Below are 27,975 nucleotides of genomic sequence, written 5' to 3'. Positions count from 1 at the left end.
TATTAAAACTATGAATTTCTTTTCTGTTTCTTCAATAGGCAGAAAAGTGGCAGAAAGGACTAAGGATGGTAATGATCAGAGATTTCAAATATTTGGGAGTATGATTATACAAGGAGAGAAAGCTATCTCAGGCATGGATACATTGATAAAGACTAGCATAAGAATATTTTATATTTGAAGAAGAAAAATGATGTTATCTCAGGTTATCTATTGATAAATATCTGCCAAAGATGAGAAATGAATTATTAAGTAAATATTAGATTAGAAAGAGTATATATGGGAACTGATCCTGAAGTAGGTCTTGCCAATGGACAACCACCTCTGTAACTCCAAAGGAAATATTGAAAAACTGGGTTTGCAACATTTCTTCTGCACAAGGAGCTGAGTTGATAGTTAATCTGCTCAGCTTTCCACACCCCATGCAAGGCTCACTGTGCTGTGGTAAGAGAAAGGAATGGCACTGATCGTAGATCAGGGGAATTAGAGAAAGCATTGCAGATGCAGTCTAGAATGCCTAGAAAGAGCAAACACTAAACTAGGCAAGAATTTCAGATGGGGTTCTACAAAGTTCTTCATCAAGTTACCATGTAAACAAAGCTGAAGAGGGAGAAAACATCTGGCTACTGTTGAAACTAAGAAGACTGTATTCAGTTGCACTCTGAAGAAGGAATGTGGAGGAAATGGTATCTGTTCAGCATCTGTTAGATACATAGTACAGATAGTCCTCACTTACCAACTGCCTCATTTAATGACCATTCAAAGTTACGATGGTGTAAAAAAACCCAGCTTTCTGACCAATCCGTGCATTTATGACTGTTGCAGCATCCCACAGTCACATGATCACCATTTGGGCACACAACTGGCACACATTTATGACCTCACAGCTTCCCGTGGTCACATGATTGCCATTTGTGTGCTTCACAACAGGCTTCTGACAAGCAGAGTTAATGGAAAACACAGAAGTAAAATTGCAAGTCGTGGTCACATGCTATCTCACTTAATGACCAAATGAGAAGTGATGTAAGCCTGTCATGGTCACATGATATTCCGCTTAGTGACCATGACACTTAGCAATGGAGTTGCCAGTCCCAATTGTGGTTGCTAAGCGAGGACTACCTGAACCTGTTAGATACTATGAAGGTTTTGGAAGAAACCTAGGACTTTCCTTAGGTTTCCTGGGGAAAGTAAATGCAGCCCTTGTGGACTCAGCATTAGACAGCTGTATTTGTTCACCCCACTACCACCACCACTGTTTCATTTTACATCTAGTATGATGGCATCTTCCATCCTATTTATTCCACACATGTAGATGTGTTAGCATGTTGTAAGAAAAAGAAAAAAGGGGCATGCAGCACTTTAAAAATTAACAAATTTTAATATAGCAACAAAAGCTTATGCCTTCATAAATTTGGTCTTTAAGGTGTCTAGAGAAAACTTTTTCTTTTTATCACTCTGACTGGCTTAATAAAGCTACTGTGGATTCTAGAAATGATAAATATTTAAACTTTAATTAAGTCAGTGTGATGTTATCTTCCAACAGCTGCAAAGAGAATGCACAGTCCTATCCCTTAGAAAAATTCCAAATTAAGTAACCTAAGAGATCAAGACCCTTGTTCACATTCCCTCCTCTGTCCCAATAGTTTTCCTGTGGAAGAAAGCCTTTGGTTTTCCCTTTTCATAACCTTATTTAAGCTGATGCTTTGTCTCTCTGTTCTCCAACTGCACATTTTTTAAAAATATTTTTCCACTGCTGCTTAACTCCCATTTCTTATTTATTTCCCTCTTTTCCCTCCATCTCCCACTCTCTCTTTATTAAACGTGATGCCAGCATTGTAAGTGGAGAAATGCACCTGAATGCTAAGAGAACCCTGTAGACTTTTCTAACTACCTGCAGAGGAAGAGAGGGTGGAAGGAGGGGGAGAACCTTTTTCAAGGCACAGTTGGGATTATTATATGTGACAATCTGCTTTGTGCTCTCTTCCAAGGGGCTGTGATCTGCTTATTAGGTATCTGTGACCAAGACTATTTAATGTGATGCTTGATTAAAACTCTGCTCAGACAATAAAGATCTGCTGTGTTAACAATTTCTTTGGAGATGGGGCACCTTGTTCTCTCCTCTTTTCCCCCCTGCCCCAGCCCTCCTTTTCTACAGAATCTGAAATAGTGTGATTTATCCAAGCTTAAACACCACACACAGGCATTTGGAAGGAATGGCCATGGATTACAAGCAACCATCTTTATGTATAGTTATTTATACACATACGCACATATGCAGAGACACAGGGAGAAGAAGAAGTGATTGAGTGTGCAGTCTTAAATATATGAACTCATGGGGTAATGAGTTTTATATATGAACATGATTAATCAGGCATACAATTGATATGAGTGTGCCTAACAGCAATGAAGCATCCTCACCAATGTTTTTCAATAGGATGAAGTTGCAGTTAAACATGCACAATAACTTAGACACAGGATTTGATAAATCTGACTTCCAGGAAAGAAATGATGAACTGAAGATGGCTCCAATAAAAGTGGAGCCCACACCCAAAGCAGAATGAAGAGCTGGCAAGTAGACTGGCTCTTCGTAATTCCAGACAAGGAGAGGACTGGAAATCACCCACAAGTGCTCCAAACACTTGCTCCTCGCAAGGAGACCATAAGACAGCTGTCTCTGGCAGATTTAGAGCTCTGGGAGACAAGGGAATAGCAGGGGTAAATTATATTCTTCCAGGAAATAGAAATCTGCCATATAAGAAAATATGGGGAGATGCACAAGAAATGAGAAACAAATACATCTCTTCTGTAGGAAAGCTCTTTATTTGGCCTTCCTATTATTATGATTATAGGACTTTATGCTCCAAAAATTACACTTCTGATTTGATCACCCAGATATCAAAAAGGCATCTGCTTCAGTCCATGGCAGTTTTAACATGTCGCCTTGCCAAATCTCTCTTCTTTCCACCGCTTCTGAAGCTGTTTCTCTACATGTGGTGCATTTTATGCTCCTTCTCAGTACAACTCCATTGGTCTCTGCACTTGGAATTTCAGTGATATTTTTGGCAGTAACATGTGTACACAAGGATGGGTGCAGCCACACAGATATGCTGTCCCAAGGGGGAAAATTCCCTGTCATTTCTCACTTTTCAGTGCAGCGACCATTCTGTCTCTGGAAAGATCAGGATTAAGGTTACAGTTTCTGAGGCAGCTCTGGGTCTGGGCAAAGAATATTTATTCTATCTATTATTGTCTACAGAATTGTATACTGAAATTCTATCCAATGGCAATGTCAACAACCAAGGAACCTTATCAAATATTTCCTAATTACAAGAACCTCTAGTACTAAAATTTTGATATGGTCAATTGACTAATCAATAAAGTTATACAGTATTACTATTACTCTAGTACTAAAAGATGAAGGTAGGTCAGCACTCTAATCATTACCCAGATGGTAAGAAGAACTGATGGAGTATCTACAGAAATGTAGAAAGCAACAGAAGAAGAAATCTGTAAAGGTTCTAGCCACCAAATAATGCCAGCAGAACTGGAGAAAGGCACAGTGGCCAACACATTAGAAGATATCAATCTACATACCAATACCAAAGTGAAAGAGATAAGGTTATTTAATCAAGGTTGTGTCTGAGCAAGACAGAATAAAGTAGAATTGTTACTTCCTTCGATTTGAAAATTAAATTTCTATTGATGCAGCCTAAATTGCATTTGTCTTTTTTGTTTGTTTTTGTTTTGTTTTTTGCATCCACATCACTCTGCTGACTTTTATTCAGTTTCAAAAAATCAGCTATTCTTCCAAGACATTTTTCACAAGCACTGGTACCAAGGCTGTTACCCTCCACCCTGACCACTGCATTTACTTTCTGTTTCCTAAATGAAGAACCTTTCAGTTGTAAATTTCATTCTCTTGCTTTCAGCCCACTTCACTATCCCTTACAGATCTTTTTTGGATTTGGTTTTTTTCTAGAATATTAGCTGTTCCACCCAAGGTTATATCATCTATAAAGTTGATAAGCATTCTGGGATATGCTGAGGTTGGGACTGAAATCTGGAAAGTGCTTTGGAGCAGGTATGAGCATGCATGCTGCACCTGTTGGCACCTCCTTAAAGAAATTGTGTGTTTACTTTCCTGGGCTTCCATAATAACCACAAAAAAACAGGAAAACACATATTTGAGTTAAGGAGGCATCAGCAGCACATCCATTCCTCATTCTTGTCACAAATACAAAGGAAAGAAAAAGTTATTTCATTGAATCTTTTCTTTGTACCCTCTACTCTGTCTTAACTGTGCTGATATGGGACATACCCAAAGGTATACACCTGTATCAACACCAATGAGGTGTTTGTACGATTAGCAGGCAGAAGAAACTAGAAGGAAGGTAGTCCTTTAAGGGGGGAAAGGGAAGAGTAATGCTTTATTAGATCCTGGGGCTATTTTGTATAGCAACCCTCCGAAGCATGCAAGACCAATCATGAATGAGAATGCTTTGTATGTGAATGTGTCTATTAATGGGGAAGAGTTGGTAGTACAAATACCATATTATTATATATTACAGGCATGGATTTATTGAAGGGAGGAAAGTTATAAGCTCCTCTTGATCACTTTAGTTGCAGAAAAACTTGGTATGTTGAGGATCAAACATGAGGAAATGGAGAGGTCAAAAAGAGAGAATGGTAGATAAAGATACAAGTGAACCTGCCTGGTTCACTTCTATGATATAATTGATTTCAAATCTGTTCTGCAGCTGCTTTTACCAGGGCCACAAATGGGGGGGGGGGGCAAGCAGGTCATGTGCCCGGGGCACCACGCTGGTAGGGCGCCAAAATGGGCGCAGAATCCATGTTTGCCCCAGGTGACACAGACCCTAGTTGCGGGCCTGGCTTTTACTTCTGATTCTTCTTGTAGACCACTATGAGAGTGTAGCTGATTTTGCAGTAGGCTTTGTGCCTTAACTAATCTGAAGGAATTAACAACTATACTGGAAGGATTTGTTTTTATCACATTTATTCCCAAGCAACCAAAAATATTCCACACACTTCCCAAGCAACCAAACCATTGGTGGATGGGGGAAAATCTCAGGAACAAACTTACCAAGTGTTAGGCAGTAAGAGTCTTACACAGCAATAGCCTGATCCAACCAAACCTTTTATATTACTATGCATTATTGTATAGAAGCTTTGGGTGCATAGCTTTATGATGAGGGAAATATTACAAAGTATTTATAAAGTATTATAAAGAATACTTCGGCAGGATATAACTAAAAAGGCCTGAATACATTATTCTGGGAAAGAATATACAGACAGCAAATGGGGAGAGATACTCAGTCCAAGATGCAAAACTTCAAGTTATTAAACAAGGATTTGGTGTGGGGGCTTTGTGTGATTTTTTGGGAGGGGGAGCTTAAGGGAAAGCAGAGATGACTGCACATAAATCAAATTAAATTTGCATTTACAGCTGAAGATCAACCAGAACCTTTAAAATCCCCCTAATATGATATATGTGCAAGACAGATATACAGATTTGCAAAAATTGGTGCTAGAGAATATTTCAGGGACCTGGATGTCAACATCAAGTATCAAGTTACCATTATGACAAAGGTAATTCAGAATATCTTGCTCAGGTGGTGAGGAAATGTCAGTCATACACAGTGGGAAGGGGTCTAGATTAAGAGAATTATCAGGGAAAACACTGGTAATTATGGACCAAATGAACTATCATTCTGTGCTTACAAGGAATGCTTCCCCATGCATTATATTCACAATAAAGTTCAGAAGCCCACAGTGAGACTTTCATTATGTGTCATTTTTAGGTATCTGTATTAAATGAACTTTTTAAAAAATCTGAATTATCATTGTCATATTTATCAGCCATATTTTACACCAGCTGTAAAAGTACTGGAAACTGTATTAAAGGCTATGGGAATATAATATTTTATAAGAGCATGTATTGACAAATTTATTTTGTAAAGAAATAATAGGGAGAAAGTAACAGTTGTCTTTCACAGGTGCAGATTATTATGATAATTAAGGGAATATTACAGGGGTAGGGATTTTTTAATTATTATTTTATTTGTATTTTTAAACCTTGGAAATGTTTAACAACCACTTATTCAAGTCCAAAGATCCTTTAAGATGTGTGGACTTCAATGCTGGCCGGGGAATTCTGGGAGTTGAAGTCCACGCTTCTTAAAGTTGCCAAGGTTGAGAAACTGTCCTAGACTTACAAAAACTCTCTAGTACTTAACTCTCACAACAGGAACATTACCTCCTGCTCATTTCAGGAATCCAGATTAAAACATCCCAGACCAATGGCTGCATAGCCTCTCCTGAACACATCCAATGAACTGGAATCCACCACTGGATATTAAGTGACATCTTTGTTTTTTAGCTGAAATAAGGTAGACTAGGTCAAGAAACAGACATAAGAAATACTAGAACTGTATTGTTATAGGCCAGTGTTTCTCAACCTTGGCAGCTTGAAGATGTGTGGACTTCAACTCCCAGAATTTCCCAGCCAGCCATGCTGGCTGGGGAATTCTGAGAGTTGAAGTCCACACATCTTCAAGCTGCCAAGGTTGAGAAACACTGATATAGATTATAATAACAGAATCTTGAAAGCTTAACAGGGTTTATCTCTCTCTCCCTCTTATACCCAAGAGAGTCAAGGAAGGGCTATCTTGAGTTTCTTCCTCACCCCTTCCTTTGTTTCCAGGGTAAGATTGTATTTTTGTGACAGCTGCTACTTTTTTTCTTGAAGGCAGTCTTTGTACTAATCTGCAACTACCAAATGTATAAAGAAGGCTGCATAACTGGCATGATACAGTAAAAAGAATCTCTTATTAAAAAGCCACCTAGCACTCAGAAAGTCTCTCTGCTACATCATCACCTCAGTTATTTGCCAAAAAAACCACACATCTTGCATACAGTATGGCAAAACACCACTTTCACTTTGGAGAAGAAAAGTCTGAAGTTTGGCAATTCCACCTATGGAATGAGGTGGAATATGGATGAGCAGAATGCCCCATCATGAAGTTGTGACCTTAGAAAACTCTTAACAAGGCATCTTGAGACAAAATTAGAGGGACATGGGGATTTGCCCTTAATCTCAACATGTGCTGGAGTTTATAAGTAACTGGTCCCTGATATACATCCAGCAATTCAAGAGAGAATTGACATTTAGTGTCCAGGTTGCAGTGAATTAGCCAAGTCTAACACATCTGGAGAGTACCAGCTTGGAAAAATGTGCAGTATGCCCTCTGCAGTCATGCAAGAAGCAGCAAGAATAAACTGAGCTGATTTTGCAAAGAAAACAAAATCAGATTTCATTCTGGGCACCTTGAATTCCCATGTTGCTTATGCTTTTATGTATTTAAAAGCTAGCCACTTTCATTGAGCAGATGGTATAATGATTCTTTTCTCTTTCTTTTCCTAAAAAAAAAAAAAAATCTTTAGCATCCTTAACCAATCTCAGCTCAATCTGAGCTTTAGATTTCCAGATAGCTCTCTACAGTACCAGGCTGTCTGTACTCTCCCTTAATCAGCTGTCTCTCTTTCCAAGTGAACTGGCTAAGTGAACACATGGCCATTCACAGAAGCCCCAGGGAAGAAAACTCTACTCTTCAAATAGCCCAGTTTTTGTGATTCTCTAAAGGTTTTCAACTTTTTTTTAATAGAATAGATCCTTAGCCTCTTTATGAAGTTTAGAAAGTAAGCATACAGCTTTTCACTCCCATCATAGATGTTTTTTTTCCCCCTTCTGGAACAAATGAAAGCTAACTAGACTTGTTTCAAGCTACTGTTCATCTCACTATGAATCCATTGTAATGAAACCCCCCAATTTACCCCCCTGAATTCTTTAATTTCTACCTTCTCTTGGGAAATCACTTTGTAGCCCTATACATTAAGACATCAACTGCCCTTTGGGGTCTTACCAATGCACATTTACAGTCACAATTTTGCTCTTAAGTCTTACCTGTTCTTATTGCCAGAATGCTTCCTATCTTAGGAAGTATTCCTATTGTTTATAGTGTCTTCCTATTGCTTCTTTTTTAATATAAATGTTATTAAAAGTTTTACAAAGAATATAAAAACTAACACAAACTAATAAAAAGTAGAAGGAAGGAAGGAAGGAAGGAAGGAAGGAAGGAAGGAAGGAAGGAAGGAAGGAAGGAAGGAAGGAAGGAAGGCAGGCAGGCAGGCAGGCAGGCAGGCAGGCAGGCAGGCAGGCAGAAAAAGTGCAGAAAGAGAGGACAAAAAGAAATAGAAGAAACTTCCGATTTCTTCTGCAGCAAATATAAGTACAATTACAAAATTAACTCTTATTCTATGACTACAAGAAAAAGCTCACTTTTTTCTATTATCCAATTTTTTTCTAATAATCGAAACCACAAATTATAAGTGCATTTTCCCATTTCATGTAAAAAGTCTATAAGGAGTTTCCAGTCCGCTATAAATGTAGATATTGTTTTTTCTCTAATCAATGAATTTAATTTCGCCATCTCCGCAAGTTCCATCATCTTCACCAGCCAGTCTTCCTATTCTTTCTTTAAAAATCACTTTAACTTTACAAGATGTTGACTTTTACTATTCTGTCTAATTAATTATAAATTAACATGAAAAGCATCAGGGAACAATTTGCAGAAAATGTAGGAGTATTTTCTCATCACATCCTCCTCCATTTTACTCTATATGATATTCTTGAGTATAAAAAGCTCCACCAGCAAATCCTATCACAACCATTATTTGTGTGTACTCCATTTACATTCTTTACACTTTCTCCGCTCTATCAATTTTTGCTTTTTCCAGATCTCCACTCTTCTCCTCCTTACCAGGCAGAATCAGGGAGGTTTCTATCCCATCCTTCCTTCCCCCCTTTCCCCCAGTCAGCAATGGCATTTCAACACAAGGCCATCTGCCATCTTTATATTTTAAGGAAGTCTCCAGATCCATCTTAGGCTCAGAAACGTTCAGGGATGTGTAACAAAAGCCTACAATCTATAAAATGTTAATGACCTAGCCTCTTATTAGATGCCTAACAATCTGCATTTGATGGATAAGAAGACAGCACAACAACAGCATGAGGTGGTAGGGCTACCATGTAAGATCTTACATGCTTTAATATCTAGTTTAATAGATATATCAATATACCAGCTTTTTATGAAGAAAACAACAATGAGCTCTGCAACAGTTTAGACTGTTGTCTAAACTCAGTTTAGGAATACCTGCTGATTTGAAAGCTATAGTCTTTGAGCTCTGAAGGGTTTTTCACCCTCTATTCTGCATTGTGTAGAGCATAAATGCTGCACTTTACAGATTCTTCCTATCACCATCCTATGCCTTTTTGATCTTGCACTCTGCAATAACTTTACTCCCAACTTCAGATATTTTCACAGATAAAAGACTCTAAAAATGCTTTTAGGAACATAAAAGCAAATGTAACATGGGAATTCAAGGTTTTTATAAAGGGGGATAGGGAAAACAAAGAACTGCCAGATTTGAAGCTCAGGAATCAGAATTAACTCTGAATTTTCTCTTTGTAAAATTGGTCAGGTTATTCCTGCTGCTTATTGCATTGAATAATGACTGCAAGTAGCATACTGCAGTTTCCTCTAACCGGGGGTTCTGCAAATGTGCTGGACTTAGTTGGCCCATTGCAATACAGTTGCTGAATATCAACTCTCTCCTGAATTGCTGCAACTATACAGGAGGTCAATTACTTAAAGCATACATGTACATGCTATACATACCTGACTCTCCACAGGCATTCACAGGCTGAGATAAATCTTTCCCGATCCTGCTTTACAAGCCTTCCACCGGAGCCTGCAAGAATATTATTTTAACCTCCCTATACGTGCTCCCATTAGGGAAAACATTAAGTAGCAAAAGCAGATCTGTCTTTGCAAAGACGGCTGCTACCACTTTTAAATTCCCTTCACTTACCCTGCACTGATGAAAGCATGAGGCATTCATAGGTCATACCCTTACAGAATGTAAGTGTTAAAATGTAACTTTAAGATCATCTAGTCCAAACCTGGTCCAATACATGAATCCACCACTTTAGCATCCCTTACAGATGGCTATCCAGCCTCTGTCTAAGGACCTCCATTTAAAAAGTGTTCATGTTAGATTGGGGGGATGGAGCTGATATTGTAGAAACCATCAGGGCCCTTTAGTTCATATAATTTAGTCATGTCTAACTATAGCTTTGTTTGGGTTTCAAATCATAGTATATATTAATATAACTTTGGAAATAATTTTATAGCTAAAGACATAAAAGTGATGCTGAACTACGGTTCTAGAACATGGAATTTGTCATTTCATGAAAAGCTTTGGCTTACCAAGCCTGGGGCACAGTGAAGAGGGTGATTTTACATAACTGCAAAGAAACTTATCCCCCTAATATTAAGGAATGGATTTAGGATATGAGTCTGCTATCTATTTCTGAAAAGTCCTGATGTCCAAAAAATGAAAAGATGAAGCAATACGTTTCTACATATGTCCTAGATTTAATGATAAGCTTAAGGATTGAATTAATTTTATATTAATAATCAATTGACATTATATGGATTTTTCTCTTTTTTATTCGGTTCTCTCTTATTTTTTTTTACATTTAGTTTATTTTAATTATTGTTAACGTTCTTTTCTCTATATTTAACCAAGAGAGAGAGAACGCTGTTCTTGTAGTTATCTGTATTCCACCACCTCCCAAACAAGTCTTTTCCATTGCTGAACAGCTTTTACCAGATTTTTCCAAATGAAATATGCTTCTTTGGCATTTAAAACCACTGTTTGTCTTACATCATCTTCTGGAGCAACTCTGAACAGTTCTGTCCCTTGTTCTACATGACAATTGTTCAGATAGTTGAAGATACTATCATGTCTTTCTGCAGTCTTCCCTTCTCCATACGCCATGTCTCCAACCATTTGACACAAGTTTTCCTTCCAGGCACCTCATCGTCTTGTTTGCTCTCCATTAGACACATTCTAGTTTGTCAATGTCATATCCTCCCTATATCTCCACAACCGTTTCACAACGGTAATCTGGTCTCTGGAGCTGCCTTTCACACATGTTAAAAAGGGTGAGGTTTTGATCACCCTGGCAACACCACCATTTCGATCTGTGAAGTGCTTTCAATCAGGTCTGAAAGACAGACAAAAATTACATGGCACACTCCATGTGATTACTCATATGATTTTAATAAATGGTTTAGTAAATGCTTTGGGCAGTTTTTCTTTTGGCAGAAAAACTCCAGATGTGAACCAGATGGAAAGGAGACACTGAGCCAAACTGGATGTGATTAGGAGGAAGACAAGAATTTTGTTTGGGGGCTACAGTCCTAATTGGGGGCTACAGTCCTAAAGAAGGGCTTTAACTTTTAAACCACACTTCTCAGTGGAAAACCTTCCCCCTCCCCCCAAAAAACAAATTGTCCCATTACAGAAAATATAAAGTAATGTATGTTATACTTCTCTCATTTTCCAATTGCTATTTTTTAAGTACTGTTGCATATTTGGGACTGAGGGTGGCCCGTTTTAGGCTATTTCCCCTTGTGTGATATCTTCTATGAGGTGACTGTTGTGTCTCTTCCTTTTCTCTCCACCCACAACTGCAGAAGCATTCTGTGCACTATGCTTTGCCTCCAAGTTTAGGAACTGATGCAAGGCTTTCTTTAATACCAGTGGAAGACATTAATTTAACTGAATCAGTTTCAGGTGGGAGCGAATTAGACAATTACAGCGGTTTTGAGTTTTCTACCAATTGAAGTACCTAGGATGAAATTCCTAAACTTAAACTATCAATTTGAGTCTCAGCATGATTAGCCACAGCAGCCAATATCTGACCATTTTAAGAAGTGAGAGAGTTTCAGCAACAATTCACCCTTGCTAGCTCGGTCTCTGGTGAGATAATTTGGACAAAAACAGTGACTCTGTATTCTGTACCACTTCACCCAAATGATGACCAATAGTCAAGCAATCCCTAGTTGTTACCTCCTTTTCTGGATGACTGTGTATCTCCATTTCTTGAAGTCACAAGCCTTTCAGATCAATAATGTGTCTGGCAGATCCTCAGAACCTCAGCTGAAGAACCCAAGGGCATCTTTCCTGTTTTCTAAACAGCTGTTCCCAAAATATCTGTTCATTAACTGAAGGCACATAAAGGAAACTGCTCACAAGTGCCTAAATAGCCCTGTCAATGAAAACAACAAGAAGCTATTGTTCACTCAAACTTCAACTATAAATTTAAAAAACCAATGTGTAACAGAATAAAATATTCTTACCACTTGAAGGACTCTCCCTTATAAATTCTGTTTTGAAGTGTCAGTCTGACAAATGTTCAGAGTCCTAGAGATGCAATAATGTTTGTGATTTCTGATAACCAAAAATTAGATTGGAAATGATTGTTTTACTTGGGACATAAGTATTCACTACAGATTTGCAAATTAAAGGATGAAAAAAAAAATCCTGGGTAGCTTGTTATAGCCCAAGAAGCTTAAAAATCCTGCTTTTACCAAAAACCTAGTTTGAAGAGTAAGAACAAACTGATTAGGTTTAGAATGAGGAAAGTGGCATAATGTTGTCATGGCTCCCATGGGGTAAAACAGGGAAGTATAAGCTCTGTCTCTCCAAAGCCTCACCATTTTTGTTGTGCAGCCCATGACATGCCACTCAAAGCTCAAGTGTGACCTTCAGCCTGAAAAAGATTCTGAAATTTCTTTCATATTTTCTAGAAGAGCACTTTACTAACTTCCAGCTCAACAGTATGTACAACAGCAGTGCTTAGACGAAAGCTTGCCAAAATGTAACAATTATCAATGGATACAGGATGTTTTGCCATCAGTAAGTAGATGACGTTCAGTTCTATTTCTCCTTAACATTTGACATGTGACACTGTACATACTAAATTGGTGCTTAGAGACAAAAATGGATGGGTAAAAGGCCAATAAATTGAATCCAACAAGAGAAAGTTTCTTTGGAAGGCAATTGTCAACCCCAGGAACTGCTCAGAAGTTTCTTCTACTTGGGGCGGTACTCCCCTTGAAGGGGCAGGTATGTATTATGAAAGTCCTCCTTGATCCAGTTTTGTCACTGTATGTACTCATAAACTCAATAACACAGTGTTTTTGCTTATCATTGGTGCTCCATCTATAGCCATTCTTGCACTGATAACTAACCACAGTGACTCACATTCTGGTTATTATAATATATATAAAGTTATTATATTTTATACAGTTATTATAATATACCACATAAGAAGCTGCACTTGAAGTTGATCTAAAAGCAGAAACTGCCAAGTTGCTAACAGGAATTATTCCAGGGGCTATACCCCCCACCAAATGTATTTACAATAGCTACTAACAATAGCTAATGTTAGTACTATTGTAAATACATTTGGTGGGATGTATAGATTGTCTCTTCAGCAAAGGATCGTTACCTTGTCGTGGTGCTGGAGCTTGAGCACCTCAGGGATGCCATGAGCTAAACCGTGAAGGGCCACCCAAGACGGGAAGGTCGTCAGACTAAATGCGATCCCTGGGGAAGGTAATGGCAACCCACCCCAGTATTCTTGCCCTGAAAACTAAATGGATCAGTACAACCAGAGATATGTCGGTATACCATCGGAAGATGAGACCCCCAGGTCGGAAGATGGTCAAAATGCTACTGGGGAGGAACAGAGGATGAGTTCAACTAGCCCCAGACGTGATGACGCAGCTAGCTCAAAGCCGAAGGGACGGTTAGCGGCCAACGGTGCTGGCGGTGAACGGCGAATCTGATGTTCTAAGGATCAACACACCATTGGAACCTGGAATGTAAGATCTATGAGCCAGGGCAAATTGGATGTGGTTATTGGTGGGATGTCAAGATTAAAGATAGACATTTTGGGCATCAGTGAACTGAAATGGACTGGAATGGGCCACTTCACATCAAATGACCAACAGATCTACTACTGTGGACAAGAGGACCACAGAAGAAATGGAGTAGCCTTCATAATTAATAGCAAAGTGGCTAAAGCAGTGCTTGGATACAATCCAAAAAACGACAGAATGATCTCAATTCAAATTCAGGGCAAGCCATCTAACATCACAGTGATCCAAATATACGCCCCAACCACAAATGCTGAAGAAGCTGAAGTAGAGCAGTTCTATGAGGATCTGCAGCACCTACTGGACAACACGCCTAAAAGAGATGTTATTTTTATCACAGGAGACTGGAATGCTAAGGTGGGCAGTCAAATGACACCTGGAATTACAGGTAAGTATGGCCTGGGAGAACAAAATGAAGCAGGACATAGGCTGATAGAATTTTGCCAAGACAACTCACTCTGCATAACAAACACTCTCTTCCAACAACCTAAGAGACGGCTTTATACATGGACTTCACCAGATGGACAACACCGAAATCAGATTGACTACATCCTTTGCAGCCAAAGGTGGCGGACATCTGTACAGTCGGTAAAAACAAGACCTGGAGCTGACTGTAGTTCAGATCACAAACTTCTTCTTGCACAATTTAGGATCACTCTAAAGAGCTTAGGGAAGACCCACAGATCAGCTAGATATGAGCTCACTAATATTCCTAAGGAATATGCAGTGGAGGTGAAGAATAGATTTCAGGGACCGGACTTAGTAGATAGGGTCCCAGAAGAACTCTGGACAGAAGTTCGCAGCATTGTTCAGGAGGTGGCAACAAAATACACCCCAAAGAAAGAGAAAACCAAGAAGGCAAAATGGCTGTCTGCTGAGACACTAGAAGTAGCCCAAGAAAGAAGGAAAGCAAAAGGCAACAGCGATAGGGGGAGATATGCCCAATTAAATGCAAAATTCCAGAGGTTAGCCAGAAGAGATAAGGAATTATTTTTAAACAAGCAATGCGCGGAAGTGGAAGAAGACAATAGAATAGGAAGGACAAGAGACCTCTTCCAGAAAATTAGGAACATCGGAGGTAAATTCCAGGCAAAAATGGGTATGATCAAAAACAAAGATGGCAAGGACCTAACAGAAGAAGATCAAGAAAAGGTGGCAAGAATATACAGAAGACCTGTATAGGAAGGATAACAATATCGGGGATAGCTTTGACGGTGTGGTCAGTGAGCTAGAGCCAGACATCCTGAAGAGTGAGGTTGAGTGGGCCTTAAGAAGTATTGCTAATAACAAGGCAGCAGGAGACAACGGCATCCCAGCTGAACTGTTCAAAATCTTGCAAGATGATGCTGTCAAGGTAATGCATGCTATATGCCAGCAAATTTGGAAAACACAAGAATGGCCATCAGATTGGAAAAAATCAACTTATATTCCCATACCAAAAAAGGGGAACACTAAAGAATGTTCAAACTATCGAACAGTGGCACTCATTTCACATGCCAGTAAGGTAATGCTCAAGATCCTGCAAGGTAGACTTCAGCAGTTCATGGAGCAAGAATTGCCAGATGTACAAGCTGGTTTTAGAAAAGGCAGAGGAACTAGAGACCAAATTGCCAATATCTGCTGGATAATGGAAAAAGCCAGGGAGTTTCAGAAAAACATCTATTTTTGTTTTATTGACTATTCTAAAGCCTTTGACTGTGTGGACCATAACAAATTGTGGCAAGTTCTTAGTGGTATGGGGATACCAAGTCATCTTGTATCCCTCCTGAAGAATCTGTATAACGACCAAGTAGCAACAGTAAGAACAGACCACGGAACAACAGACTGGTTTAAGATTGGGAAAGGAGTACGGCAGGGCTGTATACTCTCACCCTACCTATTCAACTTGTATGCAGAACACATCATGCGACAAGCTGGCCTTGAGGAATCCAAGGCTGGAGTTAAAATCTCTGGAAGAAACATTAACAATCTCAGATATGCAGATGATACCACTTTGATGGCTGAAAGTGAAGAGGAACTGAGGAGCCTTATGATGAAGGTGAAAGAAGAAAGTGCAAAAGCTGGCTTGTAGCTAAACCTCAAAAAACCAAGATTATGGCAACCAGCCTGATTGATAACTGGCAAATAGAGGGAGAAAATGTAGAAGCAGTGAAAGACTTTGTATTCCTAGGTGCAAAGATTACTGCAGATGCTGACTGCAGTCAGGAAATCAGAAGACGCTTAATCCTTGGGAGAAGAGCAATGACAAATCTCAATAAAATAGTTAAGAGCAGAGACATCACACTGACAACAAAGGCCCGCATAGTTAAAGCAATGGTGTTCCCTGTAGTAACATATGGCTGCGAGAGCTGGACCATAAGGAAGGCCGAGAGAAGGAAGATAGATGCTTTTGAACTGTGGTGTTGGAGGAAAATTCTGAGAGTGCCTTGGACTGCAAGAAGATCAAACCAGTCCATCCTCCAGGAAATAAAGCCAGACTGCTCACTTGAGGGAATGATATTCAAGGCAAAACTGAAATACTTTGGCCACATAATGAGAAGACAGGACACGCTGGAGAAGATGCTGATGGAGAGTGGAAGGCAAAAGGAAGAGGGGCCGCCCAAGGGCAAAGTGGATGGATGATATTCTAGAGGTGACGGACTTGTCCCTGGGGGAGCTGGGGGTGTTGACGACTGACAGGAAGCTCTGGCGTGGGCTGGTCCATGAAGTCACGAGGAGTCGGAAGTGACTAAATGAATAAACAACAACAAATAGATTGTCTTCTTCCCCCCACTTTTTTTTTTTTGCTATTGGATATACACACATGCCTACTAGTATTATCTGTCTAGAAAGGCTTTTGCAAAGGGCAGATCTTATCTGAAAATAACTAAACAGAGTTCCTAATATAACTTTGATCCTGAATGAATTCTGCACTAATTACTTACTTATTTCTAAGCCAAATTTCAGTCTGTTCTATATATCCAAACAGGATCAGGTAATTCAAACGGATTTTAATTTCCACAAGGCAGAACTGTCTTGTTATTTCATGACTAGTGAATTAGATCAAATTCTGACAAAAGTTAGGATCGTCTCCATGATGGCTCTCAAATGTGGAATAACTCCCCACCAAAAAAATATGCCAGGTTTTATTGATATTTCAGCACATATCTAAAGTCTGTGTGTTCTATTGGTCATTATGACTGTTAGTAGCTATTTTAAATACATTTGGTGGGATGTATAGATTGTCTTCCTTTTTTTTTTTTTTGCTATTGGATATACACACACATGCCTACTAGTGCTACCTGTCTAGAAATGCTTTTGCTAAGGGCAGATCACATCTGAAAATAACTAAACAAATAAAGGTATTCTTAGTTTGCATACTCCCCTAAGTTATAACAATAATTTTTATTTATGGCCCAAGCACCCAAATAATACTACTCTAAGTTTTAGAACTCATCCTTTGTTATTTCTGTTCCTCTCTGTTGTAGATATTAACAATATACAAGGCTCTACATTATTTTTTAAGCTAAAGAAGATGGGATAAAAATATATTCATACCAGATATGGCTCTGGAAATAGCTGGTTGCAAAACAATTATTAATTTCATGCTTTATTTTATGCAGACCTTGAGTTCACATCAAAGTTGAGATTGATTTAATTAGAATTTGTATCATCAAGCTATTTGGATTTGAGCTTTTAATTAGGGTAGCATAAAAAACTGTAGAGACTGCCAGAACATGATGTTGTGTGTGTGCCTCTGTGTCTATGTTTGAAATGGATGCCTGCTGGCTTTCTAATCAGTACTAGGAGGCAAGATATCTTTCCATACACATTTTCCCTTTCCCAAAAGATTATTGACAAGCAGGAAGGAATGGGCAGATACCAAGCTAGTTCACTTATATCTGCACTGTAACTGCATTCACAAATCTTCCATTTACTGTGTAATACACAGGGATTCAGGTAAGCTTGCTTTCATGATCCTAAAGAAAAGTCTCCATATCTCAGATATGGACAGATACACACAAGAAAAGCAAGGGTGATAGCTACATGATTTGTTGGCCTATTATTATTCCATCCTGCCTAGCACAATATTCCAGTGCAATAAAAGTAATGCATGCACAATACCCATTATCTACATCAAATACTGTAAACCAAATGGCTCTAATATTAGAACAAATGCAATATGTATCATAAGCAATTATCATAATCTGAATCAGAAACAACCCACTAAAACATTGGCAAATAACCTCTAGCCCTGAAGAGAAATGCACTACACTGGTCCAAAGAAATCCACTAGACTTTCTTGGATTTATATCAGTAATAGCTTTATAAATAGGGGCTAGCATTAAAGAGACATATTCCACCCTTATTTCTCTGTGCTCCTGAATACATTCTAGTAACACTTCCCCAACCTGGTGCCTTCTAGATGTTTTCAAAAATGATCCCATCTTTCCCAGTCATCATGTTCAAGTTCTGCTACCTGATGTTGATGATAAACAAAGTTCAACAAGTGTAGAAGGTGAAGAACTGGGAAAGGTTGACATAACAAGAAGCTAAGATGAAGAAATAAAATCTGTGTGTTTGTGTGTGTGTGTATTTCAGATCTTCTAGGCTTTTGCTTTTTATCTCAATGGCTCAGAATATTATATTAAATATTATTTAAATAAATATAATTAAGCTTATAAAATAAAAGCACATCACATTGCCAACTATTTAATATTTACCCTATTTAAAGTGGTCCTTCTCAGAGTCTTGAACAGGCTATGCAATAGAGTTCAATTGCTCTATACACTCAAACAGAAAAACAAATCTCTATATTCAGAGACACTAGGACCTTGTTTCCCACATAGAGAGAAAACCAAAAGAGTAATACAGACATATATGCTGGTACTTTCTCCCCAAAAAAATCCTTCCTTATTTGTGGCATTTTATTTCACTAGCACCTTGAACTCAGACCAGCTACATAGTTGTGAAGGAAGACTGTCAACAAGTGCTAAGAAGGATGGGCCAGAAATTACTCTGTTATTCAGTACTCTCTCCCCAAGCATTAAGGGCTAAATGTGTCCCAAGTGTAATCCCTACAGAAAAAAAACTGAGTGAGTGGTGGGATGTGTTTGGCCATATGTGTTTTCAGGAGTAAAGGAAAAAGAGCAATCTGTGTAAAGACACTAAAAAGGAAACTGAGCCAGCATGACAATTTGAAATGCTAACAAAGGATTGGAGTATTTTGATGCAGGCTCAGAGGAATTACTGAAGATAAAAGAAGCAAAAATCAAGAGAGGAAGAGGAAAAAGAAACTTCAAGCAGGGATACAGAAAAGAAACAAGATTTTCAAATCAGCACTTGTCCTATTTTATAAGCAAAATGTAGATCAATATGTTACATTCACTTTTTGAGAGTTAACATGCTGACTCCATAACCTTGTCAAGAACAATATATCAGCCAAGAAAGCAGGATGCTGTCCAGAAGAATAACTATAATTTGAGAAGAAACACATCAGAAGAATAAAGGAGAAAGGAAACAGTCTGCCTCCCCCTTAGGATAGATAGTTTGGCTATTCATCACTTACGTTAACTGTTTGCTATTCCTTGAACTATGGTTATAGCCTTTTTAGCCTCCTATTCCATATTCCCCTAATAGAAAGGAATATTCAACCATTCCTCCTAGGACCATGAAGTATTTAGGAAAAGTTCCCAAGGGAAAGTGGAAGAAGAGCACCAATCTGGAAAAATGAGGGTGTTAATAGTACTTGAATCAGTGAGACTGGCAGAGCTCTCCCAAGGTATTCTGTGTCTGAGGTGAAAAACAAGGGGACATTCCATTTAAAGAAGCTGATCAGAATGCCAATTGTCTCTTACTTTGCCATTACAAACATTCACTATACCTGAGGGTCACAGGCTTGCTCAGGGTACAAGGCACACCGCAGGGCACATGAGACGACTATCTCTATTTGTTCTGTATAAAATAAGTGAAGACTGATGTTTTGTTGTGGTCTGGTCACTTCTGACCCTTTGTACTGAATGGACATCATTTCACTAGGATTGTCTGTCAATAACTGCTTCTTTGAATTCTTGTAAACTCTTGCTTGTATCATCACTAATAATAGCTAGCCACTTTGCTTTCCGCTGGCCTCTTTTTTGGTTGCCTTCAATGTTTCCAAGTCTTCTCAAATGGCTTTTGCCTTTCTTTGCATTATGGGCCCAAATAATTTAGGCTTGTGCTTCATTACCAGTGTTACCAATAAGCAGTCAGGTTTTACTTCATCAAGTGTAGAATGATTTGTTTTTCTTAGATCCAAGGAATTTCCAACACTTTTCTCCAGTACCACCAATGCAGGCATTATTTTTTCTTCATTCACCGTTTCTGGTGGTCCAGCTTTCACAGCTGTGTGTTACAACTGGAAAAATCATGTCCTTGATCATAGATACCTTTGTGGTTAATGTGATGTCTCTGCACTTTAATATTTTGCCTGTCATAGTCTTACTCCCAGGCAGCAGACATACCTTTCTTTCATGGCTATGATCACCATCTCTTTGAATTTTTGAGCCTAGGAATAACAAGTAAGTTAATACTTCAACTTCTCTACCTACCTGTACTGTGTTACCATTATCTGCCAACCTAAATTATGGTAAGTGTCCACATTGTTTTACTTTGCTTCATTTCTTAGGCCTCCTCTGCAGCCTCAAATGGCATTTCCAATAGCTGGGAGAGACTTTTGTGCATAAGCTGCACATATACAGAAAAGGAAGCACAAGCCAGAAACCTATGAAGGTACTCATTCAGTGTGTGTGTGCCAAAAAGCATGAGGTGGTGAAAGGTGAAAGGTCCCCTCTGCAAGCACCGAGTCATGTCTGACTGTTGGGAGGGATGTCTCTTTTGCGACGTTTTCTTGGCAGACTATATTGGGGTGGTTTGCCATTGCCTTCCCCAGTCATCACCTTCCCCAGCAAGCTGGGTACTCATTTTACTGACCTCAGAAGGATGGATGGCTGAGTCGACCTGAGCCGGCTACCCAAGAATCCAGCTTCCACTGGGATCAAACTCGGGTCGTGGGGAGAGTTTTGGTTGCAATGCTGCTGCCTTCCACTCTGCACCACACAAGGCTCACTGGGTGAAAAAGCTCACAAGGGTGAAAAAAGCATACTGCTGGCAAACCCACCTACATGCATTGCACTTAATTTCTGCTCCCAACCGGGTGTGCAAGTATCAATATTCACTGCTGGGTAAAATGTGGATTTATCTTTATCCTCATACGACAGTCAGTACTAGTAAACATGCCAGCATCCATAATAAATAAATGAAGCATTTGATATTGAGTTATTTGGGAACACAGCTTTATTAACATCCAGTATAAAAGCTAGATTATCACCATGGTTTACCCATCTTATTCTAAGGGGATGGTTGAAAAAAAAATTAGAATCTCGGTCACCCTAGACCAAGAATTATTCCATACATCCAAAACTTAATGGATTATAGCCAGGCAGGAATAAATACTAAGATATTTGATGTTTGAGACCAATTGTTAATGTTGTACAGAAATACTTCAACTTAAAAAAAAATAGAACTTAAAACAGGTGCTGATCTTAAGGATGGTAATTTAAATGATGAATTAGAAACTGATGCTAAGGTTCTGATGATAGTGCTCTCTTGGCAACTGATGATCGAGTTCTGTTCTAAGAGGCTACAAATCAACTAATGGAATAACGTGGGACTGGCTCTTCTCTAACAGCCCCCATGTGAGGCCTCCTGAAAGCATTCTCCATGCAATTGGGCTGGCACATACATTGCATGTTTGGTAATGTTTGAACACCCACATGGAAAGCTACCAGAAGGAAGCCAGTTCTGCAGTTTTCATAAGGGGCTGCTGTATATGAAGCTTCCTAGGTATTAACGAAATAACAAATCATTGACAATAAATTAAATAAAAAAGGCACAGATGATCAGAACTGTAGGAATTGTTGTCATAAGAAAAACATACAGGTACTTGTTTATATGCTGCAGAAATGAAGGGAGGAGAGAGAATCAGCATTATGTATCACAGCACAAATGAAACTACTAAGAGAAAATACAAGAAAAATACAGAGATTAAATAAATGGGGCTAAGATCACCTCTGGAAAAAGCAGCAAAAAATATTCTGTGGCTGTAGTATTAGAGATATAGTACAGAAGCAAATTAAATTCTGAGGACACAAAATACTTACACTCCAACACAAATAATTCTTATGGGTCACCATACCAGTAGGTGTGAGAATAAATTTTCTGCTACAGAATAATACCACTAACAATAACAAGGATTTTCCACATTCTTGAATATGATAGCATCTCCCTGCTGATGCATTGAATCAGCAAGACGTTATACTTTTTTTTACTATATAGAGAGAATGTGATAAAGATAATAGGATAATTATTATCACAGTCACTTTTACTTGATTAAATAATAAAGTTGTTTGCAAGCAGAGTGAATCTAGAGTATTTGCCTTTTTAATGACAGGTTTTGTGATAAACATTCAATGGAAACAAGAAAGTTCCTGTTCTTTCTATCATTTATTTAAATGCAAATAAAATATGATGATATTTTATTATAATAAAATATGAAAATATTCATCAGTCTTCTTACAGGATTACATAGTTCACCCAGAACAAACTGTGACCATCTTTATTTAGTTCAATTTGGACATCACCCAACAGCAACTGAAAGCAGTTCACAAATAGTAACATAAAACCCAATTCCAACCCAAAACAAGGTGGCATCCTGGCACAATATACAAACAAGAAGCAAAAATAACAAGCACACCTAAGGGGCCCCATCTATCTCATGCCAAGGCTTGGGAGAACAACCAGGCCTTCAAGGCTTTATGGAGCATCAACACCGTGTGACCCACATGAAATTCAGGGGGGATTTTATTCCAAAGTGCAAGTGGCACAACAGAAAAGGCATTCTTCCTTTCTTTGCCTGAGAACTGATGGTTGTTCAGTGAAAGAGAGGGATAACAACTCCCAATATCTCATTTACCTTGTTATTTATACTGTACAAGAACCATTAATATATTTTGTTGTTCTGCATCATGGATCAACCCAAGCCTGGACTTACATGCCAAGAGGTTGAGGGAATGGATGCATAAGGGAAAGTACATGCTTTTTTTCCACAATTTATTCTGCAGATAGTGACCCAATTCTCTTAAACATGCACTGGAGGCCACTGATTTGTACCGCTGCTTTCTTGCCTCTCAAAAGGGAATTGAACGCCTGAACTTCAACTAGTATAAAGCCACTGACTTCAACAGAGCTACTTCATTTGGCCTGAGGGTCTGAAGGTCATTGAATTATATGGGAGCTATTACCAAAATAAAATGCCAAACAATTATAGCTGTCACAGGATGATCTTTCCAGCCACCAACATACCTGCAGAATGGCACCCAGCTGCTGGCCCCAGCTTATGCTGATGGCCTCAAATGCAAAAGTGCATTTCAGCATTTTTTTGGCAGTAATTTAAAAAACAAATGAAAATCTGATGCAAACTACTCTGTGGAGGAAGTCAAAGTGGCGATGTCCAGCAGGTGTTAACATCACATTTGTCTTCCCATTTGGTGATGCCCAGCACATAAGCAAGAGAGCTTAATTGGTCAGCATTCATTAAGAACCAGAAAAGATGTTTGATTCTCAAAGTGCTGAACATCTATTGTAGTTTCCCAAGGATAGCAGCTGGGTGAGGCAGGGAAAGATGTTAATCTGGAAGCAAACTTGATGACTTTTCTCATGTCTAGGGCTACTTGCTCCCCTACATTGACTACTAACTACTCAAGACTGCCTGATACCTGACTCAACAGGAAAGAAGGGAGGAGGAAGGGAATGAAAAATACCCCAATGGCTAAGATGACATGTCTTAAACCCCAATTGCCCATACTATGCATTTATTCATCCTGAATTGCCAGGAAAACATTCAGAGCCATGGGGAAGGAAGAACAAAAAGCATCCAAGTCAAGAGAATTGCTACTCAGAATTTTTGTTGGAAGGCAAATGAAGTGAAATAATCAATTCAGAGCTCCACATGAGGCATTGATGAGGAACAGTATGGAGAAATAAGACAAAGACTCCATGTATCTTCTCAGCTCTCTGTCTTCAGTCTTTTGTCAGTACAAGTCAAACATCCTCATCAGTTTGTCTTCCAAAGTGTCCTGTCAATTTTCTCTTCAGTTCACCATGCACAGTGCTTCACTGCAAGTCTGTGGAGACCTGATTTTGATGTGTTGTGATCTATAATTAAGAGCTAAGCTAATTGGAAACTGTAGTCAGCCTATTATTCCTTTGCCAATAATTCTGAGAACACTCAGGGGTTCTTCCTTTCTTGGAAGAAAGTTTGAGATCTCATCAGATTGCTTCTCCTTTTATCTCTTCTGTTTTTCAAAACCTCTTTCATTTAATTTCAATTTTTGAAACTTTTACTTAGATACTGTCATTAGTAGGTCTGAAAAGGTATGGCTACCATCCCATGGGCTATAAATAGGCTATAGTTTCCAGGGTAGATCCAAGTATTTTGGGCAGAGCCCAAAGAGTTTCTCTTTGTTTTTCTTTTATTGTTATTGTTATTGTTATTGTTATTTAAAGAAATGCTCTGGTTTTCATATCTTAAAAGAAATATGGTCCATAAGAGTAAAATAACGCCATATGAAATGCAACATTGAAAAGAGTGAAGGATAACAGAACGTAAAGAATTTTTATAAGTAATATGGTATATTTATAAGTAGTGTGATATATTTCAAACCAAACCATATTTCCGGAGCAATGCAAACAACTGTTCCCATTAGAAGGTCAATGGGCCCATTAATATCCTCAGCAGTATCTTTTATATTTCTTTTACTACCCATGTTAAAACTACATTTGAAGCTATGCACAATTAGATTTTCAGGCAAAAATCCATAGAAATCAAGCAAGAAAGGTTCTAAGTCTCTAATTTTGCTACCTATCTTAGGAACTAATATGCTTCCAGTTCTTGTTTATTTCCATCCATCCATTCAGTATTTTGCTCTTTATCACTAAATGTTCTCATCTGGAAAGGAACGGAGGACACAAAAAGGTATTTAGAAGTTTTTTTGAGTCAGGGCTCAACTTTTTCTATTAGAACTTTTCTATCCAGCTATGACATGTTTTCTTAAAACTGTACATAAAATATAGATGCTATATTTTTTTATTCAGTTCTCATACAGTGAAGGCAATGATTTTGAATGTTCTGCCTCAGAAAAAAACATCTCAGCAGTTAAGCTTTAGAAATCTCAAAAGCTTTTCAGTGGTTACATCTCTAGTATCAGCTACAAGATAACAAGTTCCCCCTCTTTGCCTGGCCTCACCCATCTACATAACTCCAAAGAACCATTTACTACTTCTACTTACCCAGCTACAGTAACTTTATCATGCTCCAATGATAGCAGAAGGAGAGAAGTTTCTCTGGTGCCTGGCACATTGCTCCTTGTGCTTGGCTTTCAGTAACCATATAAAAAAGTAAAGTTTCCTTCAGGTCAAGACACATCCATTAGTTTTATTGCCAGCAAAATGGAATTGATTTGCAACTGTCTTATTCCAAGATGCTTACCAAGCCTGCAGTGTACTATTACCTAGAGGTCTCCCTTCCAAGTCTTAACTAGGCCTGACCTGACTTAGCTTCTGAGCCCAGCAAGGCTGACTAAGCCCTCCTACCTGCTGAGATGCAGCCCTAGCATAAAGGAATGTATAGCATTTTCAGTGGTACTGAGAGCCAGCACTCCTGGCACTGGGCTCACAGATAATATCAGTAGGCCAGACACTACTAAAAGTGTCACCATTCTGAGAAAAATAAAATATAGAAGCAGAGAGCTAAGCGGGAGAAAGGGATGGGAACTGGGGATGGGAGAAAATAGATCCCTTTTTCATACTCAGAGACATTATTTTAAAAAAAACAATAAACCCAATGTATTTAGAATAATGTTTAGTTTCTTGAGTCCAGTTCCCAGTTGGAAGAGGAAAGTGCCCCATCAGAGCCTGGTTGGAGAAATACTGCACTGAACATGAAAAAGGAAGGTTAATAGTCTGACTATGGATCCAGAGTTTCAAATATAGTGTCTTTCCAGTGAAGATTCAACACTAACTAGGATCAGCTTTCCATCAGCCTTTCTTAAAGAAATGACCTCCTGCCTGTGACTTCTAGTGATATGTCAATCATCAAAAAGCTAGAAGAGAACAGCTGAGATTTTAACTGATATAACGTGAGATACGATTTTAGATGCCATGACCTACATGATCAAATGCATGAACTGAGTTAAGAAAATTAACAGCCAGCATATATGCATACATATACTAAGCTATCCTGTTGGCAAAGCCAAGTAAGCAGTGTGAGGATTCAAGATAAGGAAAATATAGCAAACTTTCTGATTCCTTAGTTTCAAAGTATGAATGCATATTATATAGTATTAATGTTTAGCATTGAAATATTATATGAGGATGTCATGCTCCCCTCTTTCTTCTGGAAGTTTCCCTTTGGGGGGTGTTCTGAAGCAACAGAACACCTGGGACACCCAGGCAGGTGTAAACCAAGCGCCTTGCATCCAGAATACCGCATCCCTTTGCTTTGTTCATTAGCTAATCAAGCCCTTATTCTTCTTTTCTGATTATCCACCACAGGATCTCAAGTGGAATAGCAGATATGGAAGGCTTCTTGCAGATAAACAGAGGCTTTTCAATGATGTACAGCTGATTCTGTTTGTTAGAACAAGAGAAGAAAACAAAAGCGAAGTGGAATGACAAGGACGCTGTTTGAGACTGGAGGGAAAAAAGAAGCCTTGATGCCTGATGTAGTTCTTGGGAGATATGCAGCTGTAAATTGTTTTAATAATCCCAGGAAATGGCCAGAAAATTAACAAGTGAGAACAGAGTTAGAGATTAATGAAAGTTTTTCCAGTGCAATTGCCACCTCCCCATCCTAATGAGGGTTATTTATTCACTGAGTGGTAAAATGTGGAATCAAATTAAGTGATTTTTGTCTGGCTTAAACCACTCAGGCCAAGTGTCTGGCTGGATTATCTAACTCTTTATAAAATGACAGGAATGTGGGGAACTTGAGCTTCTGATACAACAGAAACAACTCTATGTGTTCTTGATATTTATATGAATTTCTAAAATAACCTGTTATGAGTACAGATGGTGAGCAGGAGGGGGCCCCTATCCAGGGGGGAAAATGCATGCGTAGTTTAGAGGCTTTGAACTGTCCTTCAAAGAAACTCAGAGCAGACCCACCTTGAGTTTTGGGGTTTATATGTCTGGGTTTCCCACGCTCCTTCAGTTTGGTAGGATTTTCTGTCTACTATAGCAGTTAATAAACACTAGAGACAATCTCCTTGTCTCAGCATGGTCTTTTGCTTAAGTCAGGACATAACCCAAACTATAATTAAAGCACATTAAATTTTTATGGAATACTTGATAACTGGTGGAAAGTAACCTGCGCTAACATTTTCAGAGATACTGGTAAAAGACAATCAAATGCTTCATTTTACATAACAAGATATTTTAACAAAATTTATTTATTTATTTATTTCATTAGATTTAGACAGTGCCAGACTCCAAAGCAATTATCCAATCTAATTCTCAGTTCTTCTATAAAGCCAGTTGTATTGTAAAAGGCCAGAGAATTCTCATATTCTTCCGGCTTGGGAAAGTTGCTCTAAAAACAATGTCATGTCATCATTGTTCTGGAAGCTGTTGGCATCATATAAATAAGTGCCCATATAGGCAAGGGCCATATACATAAGTAGACTCTTGAGTTCTTCACTAATGGGTTTAATGAATCTATAGAGCAAAGATTTGTAGATTGGTTGTAATCCATTTAGAAAAATTGTTTCAGCCCAGCTCATCAAAGTCCTTCAACTGGCTACTTTGATGCACAGAAAAGCAGAGTGTCTGTTCTGATCCTCTGCTTCAATTCAGAATTTCACTAAAGGAATGTTTCAATTGAACCTTCACCAAATCAAAGTGCTTCCACAAAGCTCCACACAGCTCTACCACAAAGATTAATATTTTAAGATTTCTTGCATTCTAGTTCTTTAATACAATGATCATCAAAAGCCTCTCAACCTGCAAAATGCAATATGATTATGCTTGA

The 27,975-nt window shown here is 38.6% G+C and overlaps 1 protein-coding gene across 1 annotated transcript in view; it reads right to left on the bottom strand.

The window, feature by feature from the left end:
- The window catches only part of GRM4 (glutamate metabotropic receptor 4), a 315,173-nt gene that overhangs the window by 238,257 nt on the left and 48,941 nt on the right, over positions 1 to 27,975 (bottom strand). The gene's annotated exons all lie outside the window — the stretch shown is intronic.

Source organism: Candoia aspera, chromosome 3 (genome assembly GCF_035149785.1).
Source record: "Candoia aspera isolate rCanAsp1 chromosome 3, rCanAsp1.hap2, whole genome shotgun sequence".
In the NCBI taxonomy this organism is placed as follows: domain Eukaryota; kingdom Metazoa; phylum Chordata; class Lepidosauria; order Squamata; family Boidae; genus Candoia; species Candoia aspera.
This window is presented reverse-complemented; position numbering and strand designations above follow the sequence as displayed.